The sequence below is a fragment of the Pan paniscus genome, chromosome 4 (assembly GCF_029289425.2).
Source record: "Pan paniscus chromosome 4, NHGRI_mPanPan1-v2.0_pri, whole genome shotgun sequence".
Classification (NCBI taxonomy): Eukaryota; Metazoa; Chordata; class Mammalia; order Primates; family Hominidae; genus Pan; species Pan paniscus.
In genome coordinates this window covers 64,904,829-64,921,723 of record NC_073253.2, presented here as the reverse complement: position 1 = coordinate 64,921,723, position 16,895 = coordinate 64,904,829, and the positions used below count along the sequence as shown (strand labels likewise).

Here is a 16,895-nt window from a genome sequence, read left to right as displayed (position 1 = left end):
TATGAAATGCAGCAGACAGTATGACACATACAGGCCCAAGTATAAACATTTTTATCAAAACCATGAAGTTCAGATTTTAAAAATCCATATTGATATAGCTGTATAGTCCTTACCACTACAACTTTCCTTAAATAAAAATTTGAACAAATATATATTGGAAATACAGGTCTGATAAATGGAAAGACTTCCTTGAAGCCCTCTCTCGAAGTGATGTATATTGTAATTTGTGTCAGGATTGAAGACGGCTGAATCTTGTTGGCTTTTTATAAAATAATAAAATGAAATAGGCAAAAGAACATCTTGGCTTATGTCCTGGAGAAAACAATAGGAAATGCTGACTTCTGAGATTACTTATTAGTTGTAACTTCTGATGTCATTTAAAAAAAATTGCAAGCTCAATTTTTTAAAAATGCTGTCCAATGTATCTTATCTAATTTTTGTTAAAATTTAAATTATTTTTTGGATAAATTTTATTGAACTCCCTAATTCAAGTATTACACAATTTATAAAAGCCAGAGCAAAATGAAAATGAGGGGGCTCTGGTTCAAAATGCAGGAAAAAAATTATTAAATATAATAAAATATAAAGATTTTTCCTTTAAAACTACTTTATTATTTATAAAACCTAATGTGATAACAGTGATAAATGAGTAAAAATATAAGCTTACAAATTTTAAAAATCAATATTTTAATGTCATAATTATATGTAATACCATAAATAATACTGTATTAATGTGATATTTTGATTGATCATAAAATTTTTCTGGCTTATTTTTCTGAAATTCATTTCTTAGATTATCAAAATTTATACAATTATCAACTTTATTTTCAATGATTTAGTTGAAAATGACATTAGTTGCTCTTGGCTATTGGAAGATTACTTATTTTTAAATTTAAATTTAAATTTTAAATTTTACATATTTTTAAATTTAAAAATGATCTTTCTATTAATTCAAATGTTTTATTAAACCTATTAGGAGTATTTTATAGGCTGTGAGATTAGGGTCAACTTCTGATAATTTATTTAAAAATATATATTTGAGTACATTTGGAGCTGATGATTTTCATAGAACAACTTTTCAATAAATATTTAACTTTTCATGCCAATCTGTTTCATACCAATTTCACATAGAATTTAGTTTTTATATCTGAATTTATTTTTTAATTTAATTTTTTACTTTTAGGTAATTACAGATTTACATGCAAGTTATAAGAAATAATAGAGAGAGATTCTATGTACTCTTCACTCAGCTTCCCCAGAGGTAACATGCTGCAAACTATAGAATAGTTTCATAGCCAGGAAATTGACATTGATATAATGTACTCATCTCATTTATAGCTCAGTAATTTAAGTGTACTCATTTGTGTGCCTATATGTGTGTGTGTGTATTTATGTCTATGCAATTTTGTCACATGTGTAGGTTCATGTATTTATTACCACAGTCAAGACACAGAATAATTCCATCACAAGGGTCACTTATACTGCCTTTTATTGAATTGAATGTTAAATTTAAATGTATGCAAGGATGTTTTAGTGTTTCTTCTGATATTTCCTGTAACTTGTCAAGGCCGTGCAAAAAATTGAAAGTAGTTTCAAGATTTGCATATAATTTAAAATGCCTGTTTATATATTGTATTGCTATATTTTTAGTTACAAAGAAAGTTTAATTTAAAAATTATCTCCTTGTTAATAATTGGTTTAATTTAAAACTTCATATAAAAATCGTGTTATTTTCCATCAAATGTGAGCCTTAAATTTAATTTGTATTTCTAAGTTTATGGACATCTGCTGTGCAATTTTGCAGCAGCTTTCAAAACTGGACATTGTAAACACTGAGGAATTCTAATGACTTTCTAAAGTGCTTACTGCCGTGCCCATGTGTAAACATTTATTTTGTAATAATTTATTTACAAAGTTTACTGCCTGAGTGCCATGGGTATTGTCTTGGAATTTAGGTGGGAGATTTAATATCTGTTTAGATACTACAGGGATTGTCCCTTGGGACTGATGAGCAAGCTGTCTACTCACCATGGGTGTTCTCCCTGCCTGCATGGATAGCCACTTTCATCTCTCACGACTGCCTTTGTTGCTGCTGCTTCTCCTGCTGCTACAGATAGTCACTCCTAATCTGGGCCCAGTCCTGGTTTGGCCACATCAGGGACACATAGCATCTAGACTGCTGAGTAATGCATATGCTGCCTTGCTGTTAGGCCAATTGCATGTCTCCTGTGCCTACAGGCCTGAATCTGTGTGTGTGATGCTGCCATCCTGCAGCTCTGCTGCTCATGTTCACACCCTGTTGTCCTAGTGGACTTCACTTACAAAACATAAGTTCAAAGATAAAATTATTAAGAGTTTCAAGATGGCAGGAGCAGAACATTAAACCAAGCACAAGGTTCTTTTGACAGTGAGGGGCTCTGTGCAACTTCAAGGTCACATATCAATGAAGCCAAACCTGCCTTTGTCAAATTAACTCTTAAATTATCATAAACTTTTCAAGCTATTTTATTTTGAATAGATATGGGTAGTTTTGTTTGTTGTTAATAGGGTTTTCCAACATCAAATTTGTACATTTAAACAACAAAACAGAAGATTGAAAAGCCCAGTCTTATAAACCTTGGAACTGCACATAGTTGGTAAAAAACAAAGAAAATAACTAGCCCCATTTAGCTGAAAGGATTGAGGTTCTTAAAGTGAAATTCACTATTATTTAATTATAATAAAAGTCCTGCTCATATTAAATTATCCTCTCTATATATGTATTTTTGCAAAAGTAAAAAATAAGATTTAATTTTAACACAAGAAAATTAGTTGTATGTCATGTTTTAATATGTACATAGTATAATAAACTCATGCAAAAACTCTTATTTTGGAGAATGAGCAAATTTATACTTTACTTTATCAGTGAAAATGTATAATACTCAGAAATACATCTAAGATTTCCAAAATTCTAGATGGTCCATGAACAAGAAATGGTATATTTACATTTACTAAAATGTAAAATCTAATTCAAGATTTCCTTTCTCCACATAAGGGTACAGAGAAGGTATATTGTTAAAGCATCTTGAGGTATTTAGATAAAATGGAAATAATAAAAAGTTCAATGGGGTGTCGAGTGGAGACTACACTTTAATTCTATTGGTATTGTTTATTTCTTTTTGTATGAATGGAGGCAGGGTATGGAGCTGGAAAAGAGTTTAATTCAGTTTTTCAAAATAATACAGCTATGTCTATTTTCATTTATTTCACTAGAGACACAAAACACACACCTGCGTATACATGCTCTTAAATGACTTGAAATAAATATATATTAAAAATGCTTTTTTTTTTTTTTTGAGATGGAGTTTCGCTCTTGTTGCCCAGGCTTGAGTGCAATGGTGCAATCTCAGCTCACTGCAACCTCCGCCTCCTGGGTTCAAGTGATTCTTTTGCCTCAGCCTCCTGAGTAGCTGGGATTAGTGCCACCATGCCCAGCTAATTTTTGCATTTTTAGTAGAGATGGGGTTTCACCATGTTGGTCATACTGGTCTCGAACTCCTTGAACTCAAATTCCATCACCTCAGGCGATCCACCTGCCTTGGCCTCCTAAAGTGCTGGGATTACAGGCATGAGCCACTGTGCCCAGCCTAAAAATGCTTTCTTATTTTTAAAATCATTAGCAACTTTCCTATTTTCCATTCTTCACATGTTTCCATTCCTCTTTCTCTACCTACATTTCCCCAAAATCAGGTATGGATCATTCTGTACCTTTCTCCATGTTCATATAATCACACACACACATGCACATACACAAATCCATGATTCTGGCTTTTTTTTCCCCACAAAAATGAATCCTATTATATATGCTCATATTGTTGTTATCACATATAAAATGCCTCCAAATAATCTGTTGTTCATATAACTATGTAATAGTTTGTTGATCACACCATAGTTAATTCAGTCATTTTTTCCATTGTTCTCCAGCTTTTGCCACTACAAACTATTCTTTAATTAAAAACTTTATCCATATATCTTTTCTTTCTATCAGTAACACTCCCAAGAGTGTGATTGTTGGTTCAAAGAGTAAGATTTTCAGTTTGATTTTAAAATATATTGCCAGATTGATTCAAAAGGCAGTACCTTTTCCAATGTGTAAAAATATACTGTATCACCTTATAGAGTGAGAAATAATAACCCATTGTTACTTTTATTAGCATTTCCCTAGCCAAGGAATTTGAGAAGGCATTCATGTATTTATTTACCAAATGGGCTTGCTCATCTCTAATGAAATTTTTTTTCCTTATTAATTTGCAATGCCTCCTTGAAGACTGGATATCACCCCTTTAACTGATATGTGCTATAAATATTTATTCCTAATTTATCATTTGCCTATTGACCTTCTAATCATATAATTACTCATATAAATATTTCAATTAGTTTATGTAGGAAAATTAAATCTGTAAGTTCCTTGGCAGCTGCTGGATTTCTCATAATGATTAAAAAGCTATCTCTAAATAAGATTATTCCTATGTCCTGAATGTTTTTTCAGATTATTTTATTTTTTATATTTACTTATACTTACATGTGTTACCTAGAGAAAGGTTTTTTTTTTTGGATATAGAAAAGTTCACATTTTCTTTATTCTAAATTAATGGATTGTCTTTTGTGCCAGTATATAACTTTTAATAGATCAACAGGTCTCCATATAGAGAAATATATCTCTTTTATTATATGTTGTCTCTATAAAAATGGTATTTGTGTCTGGGCTCAATATTTTGTTTCACTGCTCTGTTTAGCCACTTTTATACTGAGTTTTAATTAAACAAGGTTTAATTAAACAAGGTCCTTGTTTAAAAAACAAGGACCATCTCAATTCCAACAGGGGTTTAAACTGAACTACTGTGTGAGGGAATTTGAGTAAGACCATGGGTCATGCAGGTAAAAATCTAAAACACGAAGTTTGATGTGGAATAGGAGTATTTGGAGGCTGAGAAAAGTTACCAAACCCCATAGTATGTGTGTGTACACATATAAAATTTTAGCCAGTCTAAATTGTAGAGAAGAAACAGGACGGAATGAGGAGCATACCAGAAATATGAGAGAATAGGGAACATACCGGGCAACACAGTGATGACCAGAGTCTGAGTCCTTAAACATTTTCAGTACAAAACGGGAAGCCAATGACAACTTGTGAGCAGAGAATGATATGATCTAAACCGTATTTTAGGAAGATTGATCAGGCAGAATTGCAGAGTGCTGGTTCTTAACTAAGGATGATTTTACCACTTAGGAGACATGGCAACATACCACATCAGCAGACATTTTAGTTTTCACAACTGGCAGAGGTGTTATTAATATCTAAAGGGTAGAGGCTAGTGATGCTGTTAAAAATTCTGCAGTTCAGAGGAGACTCCCTCCCCTGCCTCACAACAAAAAATTGGGAGGTCCAAAATATTAGCTGTGGTGAGGCTGAAAAATCCTGAGGTAGAGGAAGGATGTAATAAGGACCAAATACAGAAGTCAGTATACATGTTATTACAAGTTTATGAGAAGTGAAATGAGAACTTAAATAATATAAAAGTATAAAGCAACAACAATAACAATTTTGAGAAGACAGTATCTACAGAATGTAGAATATTAGGGATTCATGGAAAATTCAGAAGGATTAATGAAATATAGGCTTTCTCTCTCTCTCCCCCTTCCTCTTTCTTTCCTTCTTTCTTCCTTTCCTTTCCTTTCTTTCCTTTCTTTCCTCCTTCCTTCCTTCCTTCCTTCCTCTACTTCCTTCCCTCCCTCCCTCCCTCCTTTTCTTTTCTTTTCTTTTCTTTCTTTTGTCTCACTCTTTTATGCAAGCTGGAGTCCAGTGGCATAACCATAGCTCATAGAATTTGAGCTGTAATCTCAAATTCCTGGGCTCCAGCAATCCCATATCAGCCTTCTGAGTAGCTGAGACTACAGGCATAAGCCACTGTATCTGGTCCTTAGGCTATTCTTCATGAAGAGTGAATGATTAGGCATAAGGATCTTCTCTGTTACTCTACAAGGCCAATATTGCTTTCTTTAGACACTGAATTTTGTCTACACACATTGCTTGTGTTTGCAAGGGCCAAGTGAACCGTAACAAAGGAAAGTGAACATTTAAGTAGCAGATTCTGAGGCTGGTGCTGAAAGAATTCCAAGTAGAGGAATGACATCCTAACCCCTCCTCCACCATACCTACATATCATTAAAATCCCAGGAACAAAGGGCTTGTATTAGTCCATTCTCAGGCTGCTAATAAAGATATACCTGAGACTAGGTAATTTATAAAGGAAAGTGGTTTAATTGACTCAGTTCAGCATGGCTGGGGATGCCTCAGGAAACATAACCATGGCAGAAGGGGAAGCAAACACGTCTTTCTCCACAGGGTGGCAGGAAAGAGAAATGCCAAGCAAAAGGGAAAAAGGTCCCTTATAAAACCATCAGATCTAGTGAGAACTCACTCACTATCATGAGAACAGCAGCATGGGGATAACTCCCCCACCATGATTCAATCACCTCCCACCGGGTTCCTCCCACAACATGTGGGGATTATGAAATCTACAATTCAAGATGAGATTTTGGTGGGGACACAGCCAAACCATATCAGGGCTCAAGGAGAAAAAATAGATTGACTGTGATAAAACACACACAAAATGTTATCCTTATAAGCAGTATATTATAAATCAGGTACATGGTTCTAAACTGTTCAAAGCACCAATTATTATGTTAAACTAGTTTAATCATGAGTACTATTCTTACCATCATTTGACAAATAATGACACTGAAGCAGAGAACCTAAGCGACTTGCCCAGGGTTAAAATTTTGTAAGTGGAAGATTCAGTGTTTTCAACCCATGCAGTCTCCTTCTAAGGACCACAGTATTATTACATTACACTGCTCTCATTTTTATAAGCCTACAAAAGTCATAGGTTTTTTTTCCCCACTTCGGGCATCCTGTTTGCCTTATTTTAATCTACTACCATTGAATGATGGCTTGAATGGGAGATTTAGGCTATCATCTGAGAAAGTTTTGTGAAAATCTAGGAATGTTTGTAATCCCATTCTGCCTTTTTTCTTGTGTTACATGGCTATTCCTTTTTCACCTTGTAAAGATGACTGTATTATATTTTAGTGTACATTACTAATATGATATTATATGTGAATGGGAGACTGTATACTCAAAGTGTTTTACCATACAGTCCAAATATACCCAATTTCATATAATCTGAATCCCACAGACAATAAGCAAATAAAATATAAGGGAACTGTTTCAACTGAGGTTTATCTTGTTTTCATTTTAGGTAACAATGTACCAACAAATTCTTCCTTTTAGATTATGTTTTTGTTATTTAAAGTGTTCATTTAGTTAATCACTTCACTGAGGCATCACTGAAAATAATTTTTTTTTGAGTAAAAGATATTGAGTCAGATTAATGGGAACATAGTAAGTACCTTTGCTTATTCCACCTGAGAACTTTCTCTTAGTAATAATGCATTTTGAGCTTTCTATAGGCTTGAATGAAAATACTTTCTAGTCATCCTGTCCATATTGTTACTAAATTTAGGGAGTCAGGATGAAGGGCTATTTGCAAAAAAAAAAAAAAAAAAAAGGAAAAAGAAAGAAAAAGGAATATTTATTCTCCAGTGTCCTAGACCTCCTGACATAATACATCCAATTCAAACTTAGCCACTCAGTAGCCTGCCATGGGAACAAAAGCTCTCCAGTCCACTAGCTTTCACATGAGCTGAAATTTATTTAATTTAGGGGGCCAAAACTTTCCATTATTGAATATCAGAATTAATTTTTCTTTATTATTTGCAAGCAAATACAAGTATAAACGTGTTTAAGTAGGTAAAATCTTAGGAAAATCTAAAATATGGCACTCAGAGACTCTGAAGTGCACAAACCAACTGCTAAAATATTGAAGAATCAATGGATAATAAAGAGGCGAAATTAGAAAGCCATGAGTAGAGTATAAATTCTTCAGAGCTAGGCTACAGAATGTTGATCAGCATGTCTATTTTTTTCCTGCAGTCATTGCATAAACATATCATTTTTATCAATTTTGGAAATGCCAATCAGATAGAAAGTTGCATTTAAAAGTTCTTAAGGAAAAGAATATAGTGTAGCATAATTCATTTGCAGTCATAAGAAGTATAACAGGTCATCAGTTTCAAAAAGAGTGTGTTTACTTGAATACACCATAATTTTATTATCTGTAAACAGCTGGTCTTTGAACAATGCAGGCGTTAAGGATGCCAACCCTGGGCATAGAATGACTTTTGACTTAATTAATCAATTAATTAATTATTTCGAGACAGGGTCTTGCTCTCTTCCCTAGGCTGGAGTACATTGGCACAACTATAGTTCACTGCAGCTGGAACTTCTAGGCTCAAGTGACCCTCCTGCTTCAACCTCCTGAGTAGCTAGGACTATACACATGCACCAACATGACCAGCTTATGTTTAAAATTTTTATAGAGATAAGGTCTTGCTATGTTGCTGAAGCTGGTTTCAAACTCCTGGCTTGAAGCAATCTTCGTGGCTCTGCTTCCCAAAGTGCTGGGATTATAGGCATAAGACACTTTGCCCAGCGTATTTTTTTTATATTTAGTGCTATGATCTGCGTAAAAAACGTTTGTACCTCTGATAACAACCCTTTGCCTTATAAGAGGGTTTAAACAGTTTTTAACAGTAAAATATAGAAGTATTGCATAACTAAATTGCTGTTGCCATGAAGAGTGATGTCTGATTATTTTGAGAGTTCATTCTCAACTTGTTCCACGGTCAATTAATCGCTCAAGTTCTAAGTGTACTTTTTCTTGCTTCAAGAATGATGATAAAATACAAAATTTGCATTAAATAGACTTATAAATTAAAATTTAGTGATGCTTGATATCACAGATTTTTTCTTATTTTTTTTGATATTGGTACATTATTTTAAAAATAAAAATTAAACAAATCAATGCATTATTTTAAATTTGACTTGTTCATTCATCCAATTTTTTATACTAAGATTTCATTGGTACTATTTATAAAACTAATTTGACATTACTTAAATACTGTAAGTGTGATGTTTCAATTACAATTAGCTTTTCAAGCAAATCAAATATTTCTATGGCGTACCTCTTTGTTAACATAAATAAATATAAGCAAACATATTTTACATATGTTTATATATAAGTATTAGTGCATATATTTTATGTGTATGCAAGCATATATGCATTAATATAAAGCCACCATAGAAGAAATCAGCATACACTGAGGACTTATTTACTGCAAGGTACTATTATAACATCATCTCATTGCTCTTCTTAACAGTGAAACCTAACTTGATATTGTTATTATGGATTGGAAATGCAAACGTTGGAAAAATTAAATAACTTGCTTTAGTTCACACACTTGTAGGTGCCAAATCTGGAATTCAATCACAGATCTGTCTGAACCACACTATAAACTCTCTTCATTCCAAAGACCATAGCCATTTATGTCATAACCGTTTATATGAGTAAAATTCATGATAATTATACTTTTATATGAATAAAATTCATGATAATTATACATAGGATTTTCAGGCATTTTAAGAACATAACCATAACAGAGAAATTCTTTAAACTATGTTTCTTCTCAACCACCAAAAGAGAGCCTCTATTATACCTTAAGGACATTTAGAGCAAAATTATCTAAGGTTTTCATTAGAGAAAAACGCTGAGGTAAAATTTCCTGGAGAGTGTGAGGTCAGTGAAGATAGTTTGACCTTAAAATTGTACTTTAGTTTTATACTTTCCTATTAGTCAAAAACTTTTAATGAATTCTTTCCACCTAACCCCAAAGCCTGGGATCAAGCAATCTATACAGTTATCTGATAGGAAGAGTCCTCTGGAAGAAAATCCTTGCCCGAGGCTCAGCACTCCAGAGTATGAAAGATGCAGATGGCACAGGGTGACAGGTTCAATCTGAAACACTAAGTGATGTGCTTTCACTCAACACCTGGACAAAGTAAAATAAGTACAATCATGCACCACATAATGATGTTTCAGTTAATGATGGACCGTACATTCAGCAGTGGTCCTATAAGAAGATGATAATGGAGCAGAAAAATTCCTATCTCCTAGTGATCCTGTAGCTGTCATAATGTCATAGCACAATGCGTCACTCATCTGCTTGTGGCAATGTGGTGTAAACAAACCTACTCCACTACCAGTCATATAAAAGTATAGCATATATGATTATGTATGGTATATAATACTCGAAAATGATAATAAACAACTATGTCACGAGTTTATGTATTTAGTATACTACATTTTATTGTTACTGTATTCTTTCAACTTATGCAAAAATAGAGCTACTTGTAAAACAACCTCAGGTATGTTCTTCAGGAGGCATCCCAGAGAGGCTTTTTATTTTTATTTTTTTAGACAGAGTCTCACTCTCGTTCCACAGGCTGGAGTGCAGTGGCGCGATCTTGGCTCACTGCAACCTCCACCTACCTGGCTCAAGTGAGTCTCCTGCCTCAGCCTCCCAAGTAGCTGGGATTACAGGCACCCACCAGCATGCCTGGCTAACTTTTTGTATTTTTAGTAGAGATGGTGTTTTACCACTGGTCTCGAACTCCTGACCTCAGGTGATCTACCTGCCTCAGCCTCCTAAAGTGCTGAGATTACAAGCGTGAGCCACCATGCCCAGCCCAGAAGAGGCATTTTTATCATAGGAGTTGACAACATTTTGCATGCTACTGCTCCTGAAGACATTCCAGTGGGACAAGGTGTGGTGGTAGAAGAGTGATACTGATGATCCTGACCCTGTGTAAGCCTAGGCTTATGTGTGTGCTTGTGTCTTAGTTTTTAACCAAAAGTTTTAAAAGTAAAGAAAAAATCAAATAGAAAAAAATCATATAGAATATAAGTACAGAGAAAGAAAATATTTTTATACAGTTGTACAATGTGCTTGTGTCTTAAGCTAAGTGTTACTACAAAAAAAGTCAAAAACATAAAAATAAAAACATTATAAAGTAAAAAAGTTAGAATAAACTAAGGTTAATTTATTATTAAAGAAAATCTTAAAAATAAATTTAGTGTAGCCTAAGTACATAGTGTTTATAAAGTCTACAGTAGTGTACAGTAATGTCCTAGGCCTTCACATTGCCTTACTACTCCCTGACTCACCCAGAGCAGCTTTCAGTCATGCAAGCTCTATTCACGATGTACCATCTTTTATCTTTCACACTGTTATACCATCTTTTATTTTTTATACTGTATTTTTACTATACCTTTTCTATGTTTAGATACACCAATACTTATTGTGTTACCAATGCCTACAGTATTCAGTACAGTCAACATGCTGTAGAGGTTTGCTGCCTAGGAGCAATAGGCCATACCATATAGCCTAGGTGTGTAGTAGGCTATATTGTCTAGGTTTGTGTAAGTACCATCTATGATGTTTTCACAATGATAATATTGCCTAAGGATATACTTCTCAGAGTGTTTCTTCATCTTTCTAATGACAGGCATGACATTACATTGCTAAGTACTATTAATGTGCACGTTTAAATTAATTTCATGAACTTTCACCAAGCAGCTTTACAATGATGATTCTCAAATTAGTAGATCATCTCTTTTATGGCATTCTTGAAGTGTTTAATGCTGCTATTTTGAGGTTTGAGCACGCTGGAGTGTTAAAAACTACTAACAAAGTGAAATTAAAGTGAAAACAAAAAACGATGTATATATTTTTGTGCTGGGCCCAAGTTTCTGCTCTTTATAAACAAAGTAGTTGCCTAATGCATTAAAGAAGCAGAAGAGTTAAGAATGTCTTTAATCATATGTGTAGTCTTTGGGTGTTTATGTCGGTTATCAGATCATAAAATTTATTAAATATGCAGTTTTGTATATGGAATTCTCTTACCATATATGAGAGTAAGGCATTAGATTTTATTTCTAGATAATTTGCATATATTTCAATTTATATGATAGACGGTACAATGTGGAAAGAATTTGGACTTTTTATGATAATTAAACAAGAGACTATATAAAAGGCTGCTATATTAACAAGCTCTATATAAAAGAGCTAATAAATAATAAGCTTTCTGTTTTCCAACTGAAAGAGTTTTGTAAATGAGGGGATAAATTTCTTACCGATGTGTGTGTTTTAATGGAAAAATATGTTCATAGCACGTTTTGCTATGAGTAACAATTCTAACCTCTTTGCAAATACATAAATCATGAAAAATTTATTAAAATCTAATGCTTAGAGATGGGCATAACTAAAATATAGACAAACAAACTATAGAGAAAGGAAATGTGTATGCTGATAAGCAGCTTCCGTAGTAATTGGTTATTTATATTGAGGTTAAAAAGAGCTTTCCCATTATCTCAAAAATCATGCTCTCACCTTTACAGGTTCTAAAATTCCATCTTAGTAATGGTAGAATTTACCCTTAACACTTAACATGTCCATGCAATTTTGATGACATGGTGCAAACTTCTCTGATTTTTTTCTTCTACCTAGATTTACTACTGGGTTGGGGTTCCCACTATCAGACATAAGAAAGGATAGTACAATAAAATAAAATAGTGGCACATTAGATATTTTTACGGTAGACTGACTTTTATCCATCAATTCATAGAAAGTTGGAATTGTAAGGGATCTGTACAACAATTTATCCTTTTTATAAGCACACTGAATTTCAGAATCTCCATGATTATAAGATCAAAATACATAAATAAACAAATAATTAAATATATTCAGATTACCCAACTTTATTCAAATCTAGTATGTAAGGAACAATACATCTTAAGGTCATGGAAAACATTAAGTTACTTGCCCAAGGTCTGATCTGGTTTGTCTAAGAATTAAAAAACAAAACAAAAACAAAACAAACAAAAAATACAAACTCATGTCTGATGTGCTTGCAAGTATTATTTTCATTATATTTGCATAATCATAATACTGACCATAGCACAACTAACGATAGCAGAAACATGAGTACAGTTTGCATAGATCTCTTACAAGGAACTTAATAGACATGGTGATTATCACAAGAGCCTTGTGGTAGCAAGAACAGTCTTTATTATCTTCATTTACTGATGTGGATAAAGTTCAGAGTTTCATTCAGTAGCCTATTGGGCCATGATAGGTAGCAGTATCTCTCTACTGGATCTCTAGGCTGCTGATTGCAGATATAGTGCTTGCAAATCTAATTATTATTGTAATCTATTTGGTAAAATGATGAAGATACTATGATCTGTACTGTCCAATATTTCCATAGAATTATCTATTTCAGGCAAAAGTACTCTTATGAGATCTGTAGCTAATCAAATTATATAGAGAACCATTCTCCTATGCTAAAGTTATTTTAATGACACATTTAGAACATGAATGACGTCAGTTAAAACTACTCCCTTACTTTATTAAAAAAGTATTTTTAAAAGTCATATTCTTATTTACAGCTAAGTTATAATTACATAACTCAGCAACAACGCATGTTCCTCAACTCTAAAGACATGACTTTAAATTGCAAACAAATAAATAAAGCTTCAATTACAAGTAATGCTAGAACTTTGTTTATTGATTATGAAGTATAACAAGATAAGCCTAGGAAATCCCCTGCTGTGTAAGCCTGTGTAAAAAGGCAGAAAGTATTAAGCACTTAAAGCTATTTTTAGAAGCCTAATTCCCAACTTAAATTCTTATCCTATGTTGTGTATTCAGTGTGTTCTTAGTATGAAAGGCTTCTGTGTCAGTTACCCATCTGAGAGAACATTTAGCATTGACGTCTAAATCCACATAAGCTGTATACAAGCGTAAGTTTTATCATGTGTAGACTCCTTGATCTCACAGACAACTTCACAGAGAATTCAAATACCAAATAGTATTTAAGAGAGGCAAAACGCAACTTCTTAGATCAACATAATCAAGCTAAATACCCTTTTACTAGCACTCATAAAGGTTAAATCCCTAGAGAATCACTTGTCTCTGATAAATAAATTCTCCACTCACATTACATTTGAGTCTCTGTGTGTGTGTACATTGGGGTGAGGGCATGAGGAAGGGTGGGGGAGAGAGACAGAGAGAGACTGAGAGATACAGATTTCTTTTCAAGGCCCAGATTATTCTCTCTCAGGCATATCTCTCAATTCAGATGTAGACTGATTTGGAAATCTGTTAGCAAACAAGCACAGAGAAAAGAGTATTTGAAACAATCTGTTTTATTTTCCCTCTCTTTCTTTTAACTTCTGTTTTTTTTTTTTTTATTCTACCCAGTTACAAGACTAAACCAATGGTGATTCAGGCATAATTCCTATCTCTGATGAGCTCCTTTCAGTTATCTAAAATCAGGAAAAAATGCATATTCAATCATAGTATTACTATTCAAAGAAAATAAAGTGAAGCAGGGCCCCTTTAAAATTTAGTGCATTCCACTTGAAATCATGCTCATGAGGATATTCTAGCTATTTTTTATGGCACAGAGAAGAAAATGAAGGTTATTTTACCTTTAGGAAATAAGTCATTTTTACTGCATTTCTGAATGATAAAAACATTAAGAAAAAGGCAAATGCAATATTATAATCCATTTATGAGATTTCTGTTTTCAGGAATGGAGAAGAAATGGGCAAAATAATTAAATAGACCCAGAAATGGAGCATCCCTGACTCCTTCGGTAGAACTCTTATTTGCTTCAAATCCTAATATTACTTAATGCCAACATTTCCCACAATTCTGAGTACTTTGGGTATGAAGCACAATTACTGGCAATTTTTGAAGGGAGCACACCACTTAGTGCAATTCCTGTAGAAGAGTGAATTATAATTTAATCAAGCAGAATGCCAAGTTTGCCACAAATTGGCAGACTAACTTTAAGGAATATATCCAGACAGATCGTAAAGGTGTCTTGCCTTAACCTCCTCCAATGTGGAGGGAAACAACAGTATGGCTTACTGACAAAGCAAGAGAATACCTTAATAATTATCAGCATACATTTCTTAGTCAACAGGGACTGTTCAGGAAAGGAAGTAAACATTCAAAGCTTAATGATTTCTCTTGTGCATAGCTTCTGTGACTCATGCCAGATTTTCCTGAGCTAGTTCTAAAATGATTTATCTGCTTCAGTGAGTTTAAAGCATTTCATCTTCACTTTTCTTTGGGCACTGGGAATAAAGGTTAACAAAGTCATCTGCGTATATTGAGGTGTGGGTATCTGTGTATATCTACCCCAGGCTGGCCTAGAAGAAGTGTAGCATTGTGGTCTCCTTTATGTACAAGCAAACGTGGTAGCACTGTACCTCCAGGTTCTATGGATAGTGGAGCCGGGAACAGTGTAAGTCTCAAGGGAGACAACTGCAATCACACTGCAGATGAGGTTTGGGAGGATAGTACCTAATTCTCTGATGACGGAAAAAAAGACAAAGAATAACCTACTCAGAAATCTCTCCCATATCTTCTTCTGAGAGGCTTGAAATTACCTCTATTAAGCTTCTCTCTATTTACATAAGAAAGTAAAATCAATGGCAATGTCTCTGGAAGGCTGTTATTTGAATGCGTGTATGTTGCATTTAAGTCAGTATTCAAATAGCCTCCTTCCATGGCCTGGAGGTTGTATAGTTTGCCCCAGTAGGGTTCAGGTTGATCCCCAAGAGGCTGGAACTGGGTGAGCACGGATTGACAAAGGATGAAGAGAGCATGAGGATCATCTCATAAGAAATTATTTTGGGGATGAAAAGAACTGAATAGCATAAAAGTTAATAAAAATGGCAGAGGTAGGACCCTCCAATTAAAAGGAGAACAAGTTAGAGTGAACGTATATCAAGCACATAAGATGGCATGCAGAAAGATTGCTATTAGTTTTGAACATTCTTGGCTTGCCTTTGCCACCTATTGAAAATGCAGTGTCTGGTTAAAATGGGGAATGATTCAAAGGGTTCTTTTTATTCTCTAATCGATTATGGTGAAGTGACATGCTAGATTAGTGGTAAGTCACCTTAGAAAGTTGCCTAAGGACAAAAAATAAGATACATACAATTCCATTTGGGGAATAAAAAGTTTTACAGAAACTTAGAGTAGGAAATAGCTAACTCACAAGAGGTTAAATCCCAGAACATTTATTATTCACAATGAATGTGAGATCCAAGCAAAGGAATAGAGTATCAAAGTAAGTCAGGAATAAAAAAATAAATATTTTAATTTCAGATATTTTTTATGATTTACCTGACTTCAACACTGTTGAGATACAGTATCATTTTGCCAGAAGAGGTAAATGTATTGATATTCTTTGTAAACCAGTCGGTGCCTTGAGAGAATAAATAATAGCAATACGGTTATTATTAGTCAGCCCAACACATTGATAATGACATAGCTGACTGATGATTCCAATTATACATGCCAATTTGAGGATATTCAGATTTGTTTTTGGCTACGTATTTTTCCATAGTTTGTTAGCTACACCATGCAGGAGCAAATTGCGTAAGTAAGATGGGTGGGCTGTCAACAAAATTTAGGTTGAAAACTTTCAGAGGTAGAAATGAAAAAGGAGAATATTCAGTATTTTAAGTGGCAATAAATAATCATAAGGATATGAAGGGGCAGGAAAACTTGGTTAAAGTAGTGATCTTGATAACATTAGCCATATAGGAAAATTTTTATTTTAGAATGCACTATGACATTTCCAAAGACAAATGCAATAAGGAATCAAGGTGTTTTCAAAGACAATAATCTACTGCTTGGCTGAAATATTGAAAAAAATAGATTCATAATAAATTATCTTTTTTTAGGAAACTAAATGATCAACAATATCTCTATGAACATACAATACAAAAATTAAAGGCAATCTTAAAGCAGGATTCACATATTTTGAAGCTCAACAAATTGTTGCCGAAGTGCAAGAAAAAACAGTAAATATC

General features: G+C 33.7%; 1 protein-coding gene across 1 annotated transcript in view; it reads right to left on the bottom strand.

Annotated features, from left to right (window-relative positions):
• Nucleotides 1-16,895, bottom strand: part of HCN1 (hyperpolarization activated cyclic nucleotide gated potassium channel 1) — a 443,637-nt gene that overhangs the window by 144,014 nt on the left and 282,728 nt on the right. The gene's annotated exons all lie outside the window — the stretch shown is intronic.